We start from the raw sequence: 18,196 nt of genomic DNA, 5'->3' as shown, positions 1-18,196 counted from the left end.
AGATTGAAGGGTCTGGTTCAATTATTGTTTCTAAGTATACGCAAACTCCTTTTATGTCCAAAGCGACTTGTGCTATCAATTTATCAGTGATGGAGGTATATTTTTGTACAATATTTTAGTTATGCCTCAATATTTTGGCTTGCGCAGTTCTGTATCCACTAATAAATTTGTTCTCTATTTCTTAGCTAACATTGTATATGTAGGAGGAGTCATTTGTTTTTCACGTTGCTTGTTTCACATTTCTTTCTGCCTGCACCCTTCTGAAATCCCTGCATGACCTTGAGGGCAAAAATTAATAAATACCATGTATGTTACCTAGCGTTCCTGTTACATGAAGCACCAAATTTTCACTTGCATTGCAAGCAAACAATTTGCGCCGTTTTAATGAATGTGCTAATTTTTCTGGCTCTTGTTGCTTGTAAAACATAGAACCTAAGCTATATAAATAGATATTAATTGCTGAAGAGTACAGTGATTTGACATGTAGCCACAAAAATTTATATTCATTTCCTGAGAATATCTTCATGGCAGAGACATAATATTTTATCCTCAGGCAATAACGGGGCCAAGACTGGAATTTTACGACTTGGTCGTCGGCTGGCCTGGATCAGTCCATGACAGCAGAATTTTTGATAACAGCCGTGCACGAGTCCTCTACGAGACGAAGAGAGTTCCCGGGTTGCTACTGGGAGACGCAGGTTATCCCTGCATGTCATTTTTAATGACACCTCTGGCAGATGCCAACCCACCAAATACCCCAGAGGGCAGGTAAGTACAAGAGGGAACTTATACACCATAGTTTCTTTGATTGAAGGCAACACAAATGTACGAATGTCATCTCCTTTTGCTGCTGTTCTGCTCTGTAAACTCTTTACATCAAAGAGTGGATCCTCCATTTTTTTTGTTACCGAAACACTTAATTTTCCCATGCTTTTCCCATTTTTCTAATCAAATTCAGCACAAATTCAACATTCAGACTTAATACATTTGCCACCGGTTGACGGACAAAGCCCTTGAAGATGACTTAATACTTCCCGAGGCGTGCAAATATAATTAAAGCTTCATTAGTAGCTGCAATGGGGCCACTGAGAATGTAATGCGCAGACTGCTGTGCTCTTCAGTTTAGCACAGCTATACAAGTTTTTACTTCAAACTGCTCGTCTTTCACGCAGGTATCAGGCGGCCCACATCAAAACCCGAAACAGTGTGGAGAGGGCTTTTGGAGTTTGGAAGCGCCGCTTTCCATGCTTAGATATAGGCCTCCAAAACCGCCCTGAGCGCTCAGCAGTTATCATAACTGCCTGCGGCGCCCTTCACAACCTCGCCGATCTACGGAAGGACCCGGAGCCACCTGCTGTGGCCCTCCCCGTTATTCAGCAGCCACGGCCCAGCGTGCAACCCCAGCAGCTCCATGTGCCACCGCAGCCTTCTGCCAACACAGTGAATGGCTCTCATGTTCGGGTGGGGCTTATAGCCAGATCATTCCGTTAGGTGTCCTAATTACCTTCTCGGCAAATGTACACAATACTTTTCTAGTGTTAAAGAACCGTTACTTTTATGGTATTTGCATTGTTTTTGCCTATTTCTTTTTCTATTTATTATAGCAATTTAATGTCATCATCAGCTGAACTTCGTCCACGGGAGGACGAAGGCCTCTCCTGTATCTTTCCAATTAACCCTGTCCTGTGTCAGCTGCGGCCACCTTGTTGTGGCAGAATTCCTTATCTCATTAGCCCACCTACTTTCTGCCGCCTTCTCCTATGCTTGCCTTCTTTTGGGATCCATTCTGTTACCAATGGTCCAACATTCATCTTGAATTCACATTACATGCCCTGCCCATGCCCATTTCTTCTTGATTCCATCTAGGATGTCACCAACTCTCATTTATTCCCTCATTCATTCTGCACTTTAACCGCTACATTTATCATTTTCCTTTTTGTAGTTCTGCACTGTATCGGCCCCATAGGTTATAGGCTTTGCCCCACAAGATATGGCTGTTGAAGAATACTAGTAAACTGCCATTCATGGCTGGAGAGTGCCTGCCAAATGCGCTGCACCATCATTCTTATTATCCAAGTTAGTTTACACGTGTGGTGCGGATCTGTGGTCACTATGCTCTAAATAGATGCATTTACCTTACAACTTTCAATGCTTTGCTGCCTCTCGTGGGCTGTTGCGTTCCAAGTGTTAACATTACTGGAGATGTCAATATTATTTTTACAACCACCGTTCTGCTTCCTTTGCTTGTCTTCGATCATGCTTGGAAGTTTGTCCTTAGCTACTTAGCAGTGAGATATTTTTAGAAAATCTCAGATTATTGAGGCATTCGCCATTAAATTTCATCTACAGTTGCTTCCTCTGTAGTTCTCTGTAAATATCCTGGAAGCACGTGGCAAATAGTACTGGAGACGTGTCTCCCTGCGTGACACCATTCACAACTAGTATTTTGTCAATTTCCTTGTGAACGACTATGGCACTCTCCAATTTCGGCCAACGACGGATTTCCTTTTGGCCGCTTTTAGGCTACCTCCCTTTTTTACTGATTGATCTTTTCCATATTATATTTCTTTGTGCTGTTTATACATGTGCAGTGTGTTAAATAAAGAACATTGTTTTTAAGAAACTGAAGGAATGAGCATATACTCTACGACTGCATCAAAATGACGACAGTGTTTGTAACTATACACAGAAGTGTTCCCAGACAAATATGTACAACTAAATTTTATTTTTCCATTTAGCGCTGCATTGCTTCTAACAGCTTTTTCCGAATTTGAATGTCGAGAGAAAGCAGCTTGCGCTGCATTTTGACTTTTAGCCACTGCTCGGCCAGCTGGCTCCTGCGGAGTTGCACATCGAGTTGGTGCAGCTCTTCCTTGCGCCGCTCCTCAGCTTCAATAGCCTAATTCTGGCGGCTAGTTCAGGAGCCAGCGTCCGCTCTACCGCAGCAACACGGGGGCCACCTGCCCTCATGCGAGCAGTTTGTGTTGGTGGGATGCCTTCAGATGAGCTCTGATTTGGCACGACCACTGTTCGTCTGCTTGCGTTGAGGCACTCTTCCTGAACAGGAAGTTCATCCTCGTTTATGGGTCGGCTGTTCAGCAATGGTGACTGTGCAGGAACATCATCTGCAAAAACATGTGCATACATACAATGCCTTCATGAGAACTCTGCAATGCTGTGACAAAATTGGTGGACTCTTATGCTTACATACAGACTACTGTGATATGACACGCAAAGAACAAAGACCATGAATAGAGGCTATTCAGACAATAACAGAGAACCAAAAACATCCTTTACATGGTCACGACTATTGTAGACATCTAAAAATAAACTTATCAACATATATGTGACGTCATGAAAAATGGAACCAGTAGGAGCCCGTCAAGAAGTACTAATAAATATGTGGCCCCGCTTGCTTGAGCACATGCACATACAACGAGCAGAAAATAACTAACGTCTGCTGCAGTGCCGCTCGATCGCTGAGCACCAGTTGCGGATTGAATCAGGGATGCTGCGGCCACATATCGATAGGTGCGAGATGTGTAAATGCCCGTTTAATGCGGCATGCGGCATGTAATGCGGGCGCTAAAGAATCCCTTGCAGTTGAAATTAATCCATAGCCCCCCCCCCCCCCCCCCGACAAAGTCTTTCTCAGCCCAGGAGCAGGTTTTGGACTTGATGCAGGAGGAAAACTAACCGTGACAGTTGTAACTAGTATTTAAAGAGGGCAGCCTTATTTACTGGAAAAGTCACCTTGGCTTGTTTCGTTGCCGTTTACCATGGCCTCTAATAGTGCAGCAGGTGGCAGGGACAGCACTGCCTCGCCTACGTGGGCTCCGTCACTGTCAAATGGGTTTGGCAGTCTTGTTGCCATATGGTCAGCAACTGCGCCAACCAGTTCCGTAGCCGGACTCATTGGCCGGCATTCGAGAGTACCACCACCTGCACCAAAATTCTTAATTGTGCATCTCCCAAAGCACCATCCGTGCAGTGAAACACACTGAAGTGAGGTGTATTTTGTACGCAGCATGCAATGTTTGAAAAAAAAGCTAACCAGAACAGCACAAACCAGCAATGTATTGCTCAAAAGTAGTTCGAAGATTTTTCACATTAAGAAAAATTAGAAGATTGCACATACATCTGCTTATGAGCGGAAATTCGAAAGCCTTTCCCTTTCCTCTCTTTCTCCCTCCGTTATTTTAACTTTTTATTTTGTTTTCGTTACTAGAAATTGTTTTTATTTCAGTTAATTTTTCTTTTTGTTTTTTATTACTTGTTTTTATTTTTTAACTTCAGTTTTTTATACTAAGTGAGCCTTCTCGTGCATTTACATCGTTTTTCATCGAATCAGTCACACAAAACCTGCTTCAAAGACAGCATTTATTTTCATTATTTCAACCTAATTAACTAATTACAATTAATCAAAAAACTTTTCCCATTTCAAGATTCATTCGCACACTGCCTAACTCAAACTTTTGCATATTTATCTCCACAGAACGACATAATCGCGCGGACAGAATTTGCGGACACGTTTTGCTGAGGTGACGTAACCATATAATTTTTTCGCATTAGTAAGAAATAACGTCAAATTGTTAGGATTAAAATGATGTCAGAAGATGAAACGTGCGAACATGCAGGAAAATGTATGGGACAGTTTTTGAATGTAAAACTGTTTCGCTCACCTGTCCGAAAGATTTCCCTATTTTCTTCGGACTTCTTCTTCCAGCGGCACTTCATATTGTCCCACAGCTTCCGTAGCTGTGCTACACACACAGTGCGTGTGCCGGCCAAGCTATTATACTCTTCGCAAAGTTGAGCCCAGGCTTCGTCCTTAGACTTTTTCGAGGTGTTGTCTGTTCGCTTGTTTTCGACAACGTCCCGATACTTCGCCATTATGTTTCTTAACACGAGGCGTTCATCTGCGGTGAAAATGAACCGCGGAACTGCGGGCCGTTTCTTGGCGCGCTGGGAAGCGTCCGAAGCAGATGCCGACGGTGTCGTATCGAAGTCCGATACCTCATCATGGTCGAACATTGTGCACGCAAAAAAAAGGAAGGGCAGATACAAAAACACCTAAACACACACGAACAGTCGAACACGCGCAAGCACAAACACTGCAACAAAGCTGCACGAAGCGAGTCGGGAGCACAACAGACGAGAAACACGCGGCGAGCAAGGGGAAAAAGGGAAGAGGGACCGTAACAAAAATGCCGCGCCGGGCAGCTGCGACTGCTGCAGTTGCCAGACAGGTAAAGAAAACTGGTTATTTCTTCTAAAAGTACACGTTTTTTTATAGAAAAACAAAAAATATGCAGTTTATTTGTTTTTACCTTGCAGTTTACCGCTAAAATAGACAAAAGGATTTCTATATTATCAATTAGGTGGTGTTCTGTTTGCAGGAATTTACAATACTCTCAACACCAGCAGTTTCTTTCTCGTCCTCGAAAGCACTGGAGTGGAGGAGGGCAACTCGGCCAGCTCCTCGATGGAGGAATGTCCGAGGTGTGTTCAAGAAGCGCGACTGCTCCTCGGCCCGAGGATGAGCGCTCTCCTCCACTCCCAGGAGTGGAGGCGCAGCGTCGAGTGGAGGGTTGTTTGTGAATACGGCGGTTAGACCGACGGCGGACTGCGCTCGCAACGAGATCGCGTCCGTTCGACCCTTACTCGACTTCGCGCCCGTTCGAGGAGGCGGTCCCTTTGCATCGGGTCCGGGGGGACCCCTTCGTCACCGCGCCACGGCGCGCCTCTGCGCCTCGCCCGAAACTGCCGCGCACGAAACGCTTCCGCGCACCTGTCGCCTCCACGCACCCCGCACGAGCGTGCCCCCTTCTCGCGCGGGCGTGCCCGGACAGGGCGCTCCCGTCTCTGCGTTTCTCGCAGCAGTTCGGCTACACGTACGCGGGCCAGCGGGCAACGCTTTGCCGCCCGTCCACACGGCCTCGTCTCCCGTCGGGACCGCGCTTTCCCTGCAGGTAATCCCTTCCTGCGGCGGTCGCCTTCGGAGGCCAGACGCTCTACGGCTAGCAGCCGCCGTCCCGAGTTAAGTCGTCTGCGCAAGGCGACCCGACTCGGCCGCTTGGAGCGCGGCTGAAGGGTTCGACCCACTCTCCTCTTTCGCAAAGTCTTTCGAGGGATCTTCGGCGTTTCGTACAGAGCCGTCCTCTTTGCCGACAAGGTAAAAACGAGTCGCCGGCCGCGCCATCCCCGGGCGCCGGCGTCTCTCTTGATATATGATCCGACCCTCAGACAGACGAACCAAAGGGAAGACCCAAGGGCGCAATGTGCGTTCGAAGAATCAGTGCTCAGTGTGTCCTGCAATTCACACCGTCTCGCAGCTGGCTGCGTTCTTCATCGACCCGAGAACCGAGTGATCCACCGCTTAGAGTCGTGCATTTGGTTTGTTCAATTCCGTACAGTACAACCAGGGTTTTAGGCACCGGGCTCCTCCCCTGGCCTCCCCGACTGCAGTTTCGTCCGACAATTCCACGTTCCAGCAGCCGTCCGTTCGGCATGCTTGCGCGGTGCCTCAAAGCCGAGGCGAGCAAGGTCTCTTCGAAGCTTGTGTGCGACAATGGCTTGCGCGTCGCTAGAGACGACGAGGCATTTGGCAACCCTAAGGCAGACGTGCACGGCGCTCTCAAGTTCCGGTCTTCGCTGGTGCCGTTTTTTTGCTCTTCACGGTTTGCTGTTCAGCCCGTTTTGTTTAAGCGGTCGCACGGGTCCGACGACCATCGGTTCACCAGGAAGCACACCGGTAACTTCGTCATCAATTGGGCAATAACACAGAGCTTTTGCGCCGTTCCCCGAGCACGTTTGTTCTGCCGTTGTGTTCGCAGCGACGTCACCCCCGGACTCCCAAGCAGCGGTAGCTCTGTGTGGACGGTTCTTTGCCGCCCACCGCTGCGCCCTCTTTGGGGAAGGGGTCACCTTTAGCTCAGAAATGCCCCTCGAGTCCGCCGCCCCAAGGGTGCGCCCTCGTGCTGCGCCCTATCCGACCATTTCGCCACATCATTGCTTCGCTTAAGAGACAGGCACCGCCTAGCCGTGGCTACGCAGCGCGTACTTGGACAGCCGCCAGACGGGCGTTCGTCAGACTACTCCCGCAACAGGAGTCCACCGGCCACAGTGCCATGGACGGCGTTTCGGTATCGCACCGGCAGACTACTCGAAGGCTGGGAAGGACGAAGCAGCAGGAGAACCCCGCTGCCGCAGGTGCGTTCAAAATGCGGGATTATAACCCCTCGTCCCTTTTTTCCCTGTGCCTCCTTTCGCCCCGCCGGCACGGCTTCAGACATCGCGCCCGCACTGCGAGACCTCTTGCAGCGGCCGTTCCTTATAAGTACTGGGCCGCACGCGTCCCGCCGCCCGCGCGTTGTTGCGAAGAGTTACTTTTCCGGAGCCGGCGAGCCGCGTTTCCTCTCGTACTCCGCAGCAGCCGCCGCTGTTCCCTTGGCGGCGGGCAAGCCTTTCCCTCGGCCAGCCTACCGACTCCGTCGCGACTCTCATGAGCCAGCGAGCCGCGTTTCCTCTCGTACTCCGCAGCAGCCGCCGCCGTTCCCTTGGCGGCGGGCCGGCCTTTCCCTCGGCCGGCCTACCGACTCGGTCGCAACTCTAACGAGAGCCAGCGAGCTGCGGTTACTTTCGTACTTCGCAGCAGCCGCCGCCGTTCCCTTGGCAGCGGGCCGGCCTTTTCCCTCGGCCAGCCTACCGGCTACGTTCGAGCCTCTCCGACAACGAGTGTGGAAGACCGAAAGCCCACCAGATTGGTGCGTTACGCCGTTCGAACCCACGGAAGCAGTCCGTCCGACATTCCCTTGGTGACGGACCTCCGCTGGGCGTAACAATTTTTGCAGAGATGCGGCATCAGAATCTCGCAACTCCGCGGTTGAGGCCTTCCCCCGCTTATAAGCGGGGGCGGCGCCGGGTGTGACAAGCACAATCCGGTAATGAACCTTCCGCAGGTTCGCCTACGGAAACCTTGTTACGACTTTTACTTCCTCTAAATGATCAAGTTTGGTCATCTTTCCAATAAACCGGCGAAACCGAAAGGCCGCGCCGGACATCGGTCCGAAGACCTCACTAAATCATTCAATCGGTAGTAGCGATGGGCGGTGTGTACAAAGGGCAGGGACGTAATCAACGCGAGCTTATGACTCGCGCTTACTGAGAATTTCTCGTTCAAGGGGAACAATTGCAAGCCCCTATCCCAATCACGAAGGAAGTTCCACGGGTTACCCAGTCTTTTCAGACAGGGATAAAGACACGCTGCTTCCTTCAGTGTAGCGCGCGTGCGGCCCCGGACATCTAAGGGCATCACAGACCTGTTATTGCTCTGTTTCGTGCGGCTAGGAGCCGCTTGTCCCTCTAAGAAGGTTGTAAGGTGCTGGGAACCCCGCACCTATTTAATAGGCTAGAGTCTCGTTCGTTATCGGAATTAACCAGACAAATCGCTCCACCAACTAAGAACGGCCATGCACCACCATCCACCGAATCAAGAAAGAGCTCTCAATCTGTCAATCCTCCCAGTGTCCGGGCCGGGTAAGTTTTCCCGTGTTGAGTCAAATTAAGCCGCAGGCTCCACTCCTGGTGGTGCCCTTCCGTCAATTCCTTTAAGTTTCAGCTTTGCAACCAAACTTCGCCCGGAACCCAACTACTTTGGTTTCCCGGAAGCTGCCCGCCGAGTCATTTGAGTAACTCAGGCGGATCGCTGGTTGGCATCGTTTATGGTCAGAACTAGGGCGGTATCTGATCGCCTTCGAACCTCTGACTTTCGTTCTTGATCAAAGAAAACATTGTTGGCAAATGCTTTCGCAGTAGTTCGTCTTGCGACGGTCCAAGAATTTCACCTCTAGCGCCGCAATACGAATGCCCCCGTCTGTCCCTTTTAATCATTACCCCGTATTCCAAAAACCAACAGAACAGAAACGGGGTCTTGTTCTATTATTCCATGCAAGTTTATTCAGGCGACTCACCTGCGTTGAGCACTCTAATTTTTTCAAAGTAAAAGCGCAGGCCTCCTCGAGTCCGAGCCGTCGCATCGGGTAGATGCACTACTCGTCTGGAACTGAGATCCAACTACGAGCTTTTTAACCGCAGCAGCTTTAGTATACGCTATTTGAGCTGGAATTACCGCGGCTGCTGGCACCAGACTTGCCCTCCAATTGATCCTCGTTAAAGGATTTAGAGTGTACTCATTTCAATTACGGGGCCTCAAAAGAGTCCCGTATTGTTATTTTTCGTCACTACCTCCCTGTGCCGGGAGTGGGTAATCTGCGCGCCTGCTGCCTTCCTTGGATGTGGTAGCCGTTTCTCAGGCTCCCTCTCCGGAATCGAACCCTGATTCTCCGTTACCCGTAACAACCATGGTAGGCAAGTAACTTACCATCGAAAGTTGATAAGGCAGACACTTGAAAGAAACGTCGCCGGCTTATGGCCATGCGATCAGCACAAAGTTATCCAGAGTCACCACACAGTACGGGCAGAACCCGATGGGTCTTGGTCTAATAAAAGCGCCCGTCAGCCAAAGGCCTTCAGGCTCAATGCATGTATTAGCTCTAGAATTGCCACAGTTGTCCGAGTAGAAAGAAACGATCTAAGGAACCATAACTGATTTAATGAGCCATTCGCGGTTTCGCCTTATTTCGGCATATACTTAGACATGCATGGCTTAATCTTTGAGACAAGCATATGATTACTGGCAGGATCAACCAGGTAGATGCATAGGCAAACCCTTGTCGCTCCTCAAGGGAGCCCTGTCACGGCCGATCGTGGCCCCGCTCACCCCTCGGCGCCCGACGCGCATCTTTTTCGCGGCAGCTCTCGCTGCCCGTACATCGTTCGAGCTCGCTGCGGCATCCGACCCGAAGGCCCGGTTATCACCGCGCGGCAAGAGCACGCGTCCTTAGGCAAAGCATTTGTAACGCGCCCACCAGTGCGCACGCGGCCGCTAGGGCCGCGGCGTTCAGGCACTGGACGGCGCTTGCTGCGCAGCCGAGACGGCCTAGCCGCCAGACGACGGGACACGCCCGCGTCTTCGGCGCAGTCGCACGGAATCGAGTCCGGGTAGCACGGAACACACTTCGTAACACGTGGGAACAGCGTCGTCCGACAACCAGCCCCTATCGCAGACGCGGATGAGGCTGCAGACGAATGCCGTGGGGCCCATCGTGCGCGCCCATCGGGCGGCATCGCGGCGCCCCGCGCGAGCCGAACTCGTGGACTTTGCCGTGGCGCTTGGCGCCGTGCTCGAGGCGCCTTCGCCGCAAGAGCCGCGCAAATCGTGCGGCACCCATCGGCGGCAACGCGGCGCGCGCGTTTCGCGGCGCCCCGCGCGAGCCGAACTCGTGGACTTTGCCGTGGCGCTATCGGCCCCTCTGTCGGTACCGCGGTTCCGCCGCGGGACCTGGCCAAATCGCGGGCGCGGCAGCGCGGCCGGCATCGCGGCGCACCACACGATCCATACTCGTGGGCTTTGCCGCCGCGCTAAACGCCGTACTCGAGACGCTTTCGGGGCAAGCGTCGCACAAATCGTGCGCGAACTCGTGCAAATTCCATGGGCCGAGGTCGCCAAATGCACAAATGCGCCTCCGGGGCGTCGAGAGGCGCGTTTCGGACTTCGCCGACGAAGCGCGCACTCTACGCCTCCGCGTCTGCAGCGGCGGTATGACCCCCTTATATATGCAGCGATAAGTACCCAGATCTGCGCGGGTCAGCCGGGGCGGCCTCCCTTGAACTGCTATAACTCCGCCGGGCGACGCACTAGAGCGGAGCAAAAGGTATCAAATTCTTCGTCTTTCCATGGGCTACACGCTGTTGTAAAAATTGTACGGCCCCGCCTAACGAAACGAACGCGAAGTTTGTAAATGTCGTTGAACACTGCCCGAGCCAGACAGCCTAAACGCCCGTATCTTCGGATAGATATAAAGCACAGAGGCGAAGAGGGTGGCAAAAGCTTCGCGCTTTCGCGCCAAGTAAGCCGATGCCAAATTCGCACGCCTCCGAGGCTTGATACGGCCGCCAAAAATTCCCAAACGTTACCGGGGCGAGGAACCCTTTGTGCAGGGGCGAGCGCTTATCGCTTGTATCTTTCGATGGTGCAAGAAGAGAGAGACGAATGTGGCACCAAACGATTTGCCGCTCCGAGACCTATCCTGCGATGGAAAAGTCGTGCGCCTCCGATTTGCGGGAGAGCGGCAAAAACTTGAACTCTATCGCGTCCGCCCCAGGCGAGACCGCCTGAACGCCTCTATCTTCGGCTAGTGAAGAAGCAGGCGGACGAGTTTGAGTTTGAATTTATTTCCACAAACAAGGAGATACAATTGTTGTGAGAGATACAAGGGGAAAAAGCTTCTCAGGGTCAGCTTGACCGTCCACAGTGCCGTTACAGAGGCTGCAGCAGGGCGGAAGTGAATGCTTATAAATGAACCAGGGTTAAAACAAATCCAAAACAAGAAACCCAAAAAGATACAATTGCAACAGTAAAAGAAAAAGAAAACGCCGTACACCGCTTATTACAGAAAGACATAGAGGCGCACAAAAACATCTCAGGCAGGTTTCTCAAAAAAACAAAAAAAACAAGTGAGCACGTCGATGTCACATCGAGTAATGTCATTTAGTGACTTCGGCAACCTGTAGCTTAACATTTGTTGACCACAATTAGTTCGCTTGCGAGAAACACACCAAGTCTCCGGATGCTGGAGTAGTTTAGAGGGCAACGCGTATTTTTTTAGATTTTCTTTATTTATTCACGAAAGTCCGACAACACGGTGCCTTGGTGCAGAGGGCAGACCAACGGCGAAAATCAATCCGCCTCACTGGGCCCTATGCACCACTCGAACGCAACAGCAAGGAGCACTTATATACACACACAGATACAAGTTATAATGAACACAATGTTTGTAGAGCACAACTTTCAAGTATAAACGTTCACTCCATTCTTATTACTCAGAAAACACGTCTAAAAAATCACAGAAAAGGACAGTGCAAGAGAAGACAAATCAAACATTAACTATAGAAACTGAATGCGTGCGTAGAAAAAAACAACAAAAAAATATCAGAACAGACCAATGTGGAAGACTGGGCGAGTTGGTAGGTAGTCATTCTAGAAAAAACAGCGCACACAGGACAAGGACCAAGGGAAGAACCGACGACACGAGCGCTGACTTACAACTGATTTTATTAAGCGGAAAGTGAACACTATATATAGGAAGGAAGTACCAGATACAATCAGAGGCAGTCAACGTCAAAGAGGTGTAAATGGCCGATAAAATCGATAAAACCGTAAGGGGTGAAGATAAAACAAGATAAACCTCAACAGATGACAAGCCATGGTGTAAAGAACCATAAAAACGCTACGACACGTGAATAACACGTACAATGCCATGAATAACAAAAACCGAATACAATCAACAGGTGAAAGGCATCTGAAGGTGACAAGGATTTAAGCAGTGTGAACAAAATTTAACAACTGACATGCGCTTGAAACGGATAACCAGGCACATAACTCACACATTCATCCGTTTTCTTTTTCTTTTCTTGAGAGGTACGCCACTTCTTTTTCTGATAAAACTACAGATGGCGCAGTGACGCAGGTGTATTTATTGGATTTTATGTTGAAGGCTTCCCTAGTTATTTGATCCGAGTGGCTTCCTATGATTTTGCAGTTTTCAAATTCAGGATGACAAGCACTGCAAATGTCTGTACAAGGCTTTCTCGAGTTACTTTCAAGGTACCTCTCCTCAACCTACTGTGCATGAAACGAGCACATTTACCTCCAAAAATCTGGAATAACCATAGGATCATGTTTAGCACCCATACTCAGTGACATTTTTCTGGCGTCTACAGACAGGACCTTGGCTTCCATCCTTCCCAGCTCATCTGTTATAAGGACGTTTCGGTATGTCGATGATTATCTCGTGGTCATAAATAGCCATAGGCAGGCGTTCCACTCAGACCTTCAGAATATTTTGCATACTTTCACTTCGACTATGTTTCCTCTAATCGTAACTCACGAGGTGCCAGTAGACAGCACTATCAGATTTCTTGACATCAAGCTGGAATTCCAGGGCCATCACATTAGTTGGAGCAATGAACCACGTAATAAGAAACCGGTGATTCATTACCATTCAGCACATTCGAAATTAGTGAAGAGAGCAATCGCGAGTCTTTGCATGTCTAACGCGCTCAAGAGGTCATGTCCTCACAGCATGCTTTCCAGCTTTGACACACAACGCAAATAGGTTATTAGGGGCAGGCTATCCCAATCACCTGTTCATCTCCGTCGCCCAGAAGCTTCAAAAGCGGATGAAAGGAAAAGAAAGGATAAATGAAGGAGGTAGAGACAAAGAAAAAAAGAAACAAAAAGTCGCAGTGATCCCTTATCTCCACGCTCTGTCCCATAATCTGAAAGAAGTCATGAATAAAGCAAAGGTGAAGGTGGTTTTTTCAGCTCCGGAAAAGCTTGCAAATATCTGCAACCGCGTTAACCCTCCTTCCAAGACAGCAAGAACATGCAGCAAAAAACATCGTAAACAATTCGTACCGTGTCAGAAGGAAGTAATTTATTCAATACCTTTAACTTGCGGAGACAAATATATTGGTCAGACGGGCACATGTAGTAATGACCGATTGCGGGAACATAATAAAGATGTGGAAAAGGGGGTAAAAGGACATATAGCAGCCCACATAGGAATTTGCAGTGCTTGTCATCCTGAATTTGAAAACTGCAAAATCATAGGAAGCCACTCGGATCAAATAACTAGGGAAGTGATGGAAGCCTTCAACATAAAATCCAATAAATACACCTGCATCAGTGCGCCATCTGTAGCTTTATCAGAAAAAGAAGTGGCGTACCTCTCAAGAAAAGAAAAAAGAAAACGGATGAATGTGTGAGTTATGTGCCTGGTTATCCGTTTCAAGCGCATGCCTGTTGTTAAATTTTGTCCACACTGCTTAAATCCTTGTCACCTTCACATGCCTTCCACCTGTTGATTGTATTCGGTTTTTTGTTATTCATGGCACTGTACGTGTTATTCACGTGTCTTAGCGTTTTTATGGTTCTTTACACCATGGCTTGTCATCTGTTGAGTTTTACCTTGTTTTATCTTCACCCCTTACGGTTTTATCGATTTTATCGACCATTTACACCTCTTTGACGTTGACTGCCTCTGATTGTATCAGCTACTTCCTTCCTATATATAGTGTTCACTTTCCGCTTAATAAAATCAGTTGTAAGTAAGCGCTCGTGTCGTCGGTTCTTCCCTTGGTCCCTGTCCTGTGTGCGCTGTTTTTTCTAGAATCAGAACAGAGCATTGCAAGAGCCGACACAGATGCAACATATGTGTAGAAACTAACTGTGTACCTACCAAGAAAATTAAAACAAATGTGCGAAAGATATAAACAGGAAAAATAAAATAAAAAACTATAGTGCATTTCCCAGGAAGTGACTTTTCGCTCGCTTACGAAAAGCAGATAGGGAAAGATGAATTAAATCGGGATGGGTTCCAGTTCAAATGCTGCGTAGCATAGTTGGTTCTGTTTCTTGGTTTCTGTATATTTGTGCGTCTAAACCCATATCGTTCATGAATTTAGAAAAAAAAAACAAAAAAACATTGTTGTCGATTGGCTACGAGTTCCAAGAATGCCGCCCGACACGGTCGCTGGTAGTGTAACGTTTGTATAGGTAGTACTCTCTGAAGTAGGAATATGTGGAGTCATATCTTGAAAATTTTTCAACAAAGCGAATAGATCTCTTTTGCAATAAAAAGGGCATTTCAAGATTAGATTTCTCAGTGACTCCCCAGATAAGCGAACAATAGCGAAACCTGGAATGAAATGCACTGAAATAAAGCTGGCGCCAAAATGTCCGTTGGTCAGCGCCATCAAACTTTCCAAACGTTGAAAAGCGTTTGTTCGTTACATTTGCGAGAGCTTCGCCTCTTAGTACCCTCCGCCCCTGTTTACATATCATCAACCGGGATTTCTGTTTGCGGTATTTTGTAGAGTTTCCTCTACAGTACGCCAGGTCTTTTGCGGATCGCAGCTAATTCGTTAGAACCTTCCACTGCAGTGATGAATTCGAGATTTATATATGTCCGAACCTAATTTATTCCTATCTTATTTATGCTGTTCTAGAATTGACAGCTCTCTCGTTTATTTTTTTTTTTTAAATATGCCAAACAGGTGATTTCGGCCTCTTATGCGCTTTACTAAAGCAGAAGTTTTTCGCAAGTTTTTGGCGCTTTTTTGCCCTTGGTTAACATTGCTAGAGTAAAAGCGCAGCTCTATTATTTTTTGCGAGTATTGTGTATTACATTAGGGTCAATCTCGCAAAGACAGTACACATTGGAGACCATGTGTTCATTTTTTTTTCCTGTGTTACAGGCTGAACCGAGGTGTAGTGATTTGTGCACGCCATCTTGGAATAAAGCAAGATGTGGTCACTAAAATCACTTAGCAAGACACCTGGGTCCTGTTCGTCGCCATTAGTCAAGCATAAATCAATTAGGGTCTCACCCGACCCCAAGTAGCACGTGTAGGCGCATTAACAATGTTAGAGAAACCATGTAAAGAAATGATGTCGAAAAAGTCACTTGTTGCCGCTGATTGTTCCAACACATGTTATGGTAAAATCGGCCATAATTACAATTGGTTTCTTATCGGTATGCTATCAAGAAAAGAACAAAATTCTTGCAAAGGGGGCCGATAACCAACACCGAACACAGAACCGCTTCTATTGATAAAAATCGCAGACTTGAAAAACTGTACTTCTATGAAAGATTATTTTTAACCTACAGTGCAACTCCACCGCCTTTACATAGATCTTGAAACGCCTTTTTCTTTGTTAGCTGCCGCGCCGGGGGTATGTTTCACTACTCGATATGGTTAATGTAGCCTTCAGCGGCTGCAGTAATGCGGCTCTTAGAGCAATTCAATACCCAGAGACACTCATTGATTGGACGCTTAGGTAGGAGCGGCGCCAACTCTTTCTTCCTTTGACTTGTCCTGTTACTAGGACCTTGGCATGGGTGTTTCCTTTCTTTTCAAGGATGCAGATATCAATAGCTCTGTTGGGGCTGTATAAGTTGAGGTCACGATGCCACCAGTCAGTCTGATATTCCGTATTCGAGAATTCATATGCCTTTACATTTGCTGGGTGAACTAGCCATTTGCTGCCTTTAGCAACGATGTCAGCCCTCCAATACTCGTTCCCCTCCCAGTTGAATGATTGAGCATTATGCAGAATTTTATGCAGCTCAGTCTCTCTTCCAAGTGTTAAGTGGATCGGCGGAATATTGGTAACTACGTTAAGGGTGTTATTAGGGATAGTTCTGTAACCTTTACTGATTTTATTAAGTGGAATTATTTGAATACTCTAATTTTCTTAGGATATGAACATTGCTAGAGGACCAGATAGGAAAGGCATAGGCAATTATCCTCTCAATACCTCTGGTATAAATCTGATTAAGTTGTAGCGGTGACATTCCCCAGAGGTTACCATGAAATTGCGAAAGATGAGAAGTAAGTGTTTGTACCTTATTTTTATTAATTTCTAGGTGATCTAAGAATCCCAACGAACTGTTAAAGGTAACCCCTAGAATCTTTAAAGATTTAACGCATTTGATGGCTTTCCCGCCCAAATAAAGAAGTGGTGGCCTTTTCTGGTATTCTTTACCCCGTATTAAGAATTCACATTTTTTGTAACTGAAGGACAGTTGCTCACTCTGAGCCCAGGAGTGCACTATATCCAGAGCCTTATTGGCGGCTTCCTCTAGTCCGCGCCTAGATCCTGCTTTTATTGTTAAGGTAATATCGTCTGCAAATGCCTGTATCTTTGCGCCGTCGGGAAAAGATTTTCTCAGAAGTTTTGTAATTGTCAGGTTACAAATTAAAGGGCTCAAAGGTGAGCCCTGTGGAGTGCCTTTCTTTAACTTGCAAAGCAAAGTACAGTCGGGCAATGAGTATGTCACCCTCCTATTTGATAATATATACTCTACAATCTTAATTAGATACTGTGGAGTTTGTTGATTCTCCAACTCCTTTACCGCTGAATCCTTATTTATACTTCCAAATGCATTCTTTATATCGAGAGATATAATTAAGATTTTTTCTTTCCTAACTTTACTGTCTTCTATTGCTTCCATAATCTCACTGAGGGCCTGTACTGCCGATCTCCCCTCCGTAAAGCCATATTGATTGTTCGGGAAGGCTCCTTGACGTGTCAAATGAAAGTATAGCCGTTGGTAGATCAATTTCTCAAAGGTGTTTCCAAATATGGAATTAATGGCTATAGGCCTATAGTTATCCACGTTATTTTCTGCTGATCTGTTCTTGGGGACTAGAATTACTCTAGCTATCCGCCAGGCTTTAGGAAAATATCTAAATCGAAGTGCTGCATTAAATATGTTCAATAAAAATTCTTTATTACTATTGTAAAGGTGTACGAGCCATCTCGTTGTTATGAGATCAGGCCCTGGGGCTATATTCTTCCTGAAACTCTTAATGACACCTGAAAGTTCATTTACAGTGAATGGGATGATTTGGTCCCGATCCTGTTCCTCGGCCGCCATAGAGCTGGCCTGTACCTGTAGTGAACTGTGCTGCACTCGTTCGAGCTCGTAAAGACTTTCTAATAAGAATTCCGTAGTCTCCAGCAGAGTATTGCAAACTTCTCTGTTAGGCTTTTGAATTGCTTGAATTATCGTGCCTTCTTTAATCTTTCTTGCCGCTAATTTATAAGGTAAGGTGAATGGATTTTTGTTCTTAATGCTACTGCAGTATTCTTTCCATGACTCATCTTTTTTAACGTTGAGTAACTCATTATATCTGTTCAGCACCTCCTCATACACCTTCTTAAAATCTTCTCTTAATACGTTCCTTGATCTCTGAAACCTTCGCCTCAAAGCTCGTACTCTCTTCCTCTCTATTTCCAACTCTGGACACCACCATGCTTTGGCTATTTTATCCTTGTTCTGCTGTTTAATTTTTTTAGAAAACTTATCAATTAATGTCCTAATCTTGCGATAGAATGCTTTGATGAAGGAATCCAAATGCTCGGTAGGCATGAAAGTTATGCCGCTGATTTTTTTCAACCATTCGTCCTCAGTCAGCTCTGCGAGAAATCTATATTCTCCCATTTTTGTCAATCGTTTGCTGCCGCCTGTCTGGTCTTGGGTTAAAATTGTCCTAATATACCTAT

General features: G+C 47.3%; 2 non-coding genes across 2 annotated transcripts; both read right to left on the bottom strand.

The window, feature by feature from the left end:
* Window positions 1-6,236: 6,236 nt before the first annotated feature.
* LOC144111684 (5.8S ribosomal RNA) lies at window positions 6,237-6,387 on the bottom strand. The gene has a single exon (XR_013310142.1). It is a non-coding gene; the product is annotated as a 5.8S ribosomal RNA (ribosomal RNA).
* Window positions 6,388-7,944: 1,557 nt separating this feature from the next.
* LOC144111586 (small subunit ribosomal RNA) lies at window positions 7,945-9,714 on the bottom strand. Its single transcript, XR_013310112.1, has one exon. It is a non-coding gene; the product is annotated as a small subunit ribosomal RNA (ribosomal RNA).
* Window positions 9,715-18,196: the final 8,482 nt, after the last annotated feature.

The sequence above is a fragment of the Amblyomma americanum genome, chromosome 11 (genome assembly GCF_052857255.1).
Source record: "Amblyomma americanum isolate KBUSLIRL-KWMA chromosome 11, ASM5285725v1, whole genome shotgun sequence".
Classification (NCBI taxonomy): domain Eukaryota; kingdom Metazoa; phylum Arthropoda; class Arachnida; order Ixodida; family Ixodidae; genus Amblyomma; species Amblyomma americanum.
Note: the sequence above shows the minus strand (reverse complement) of the source record. Positions and strands in the feature narration are given on the sequence as shown.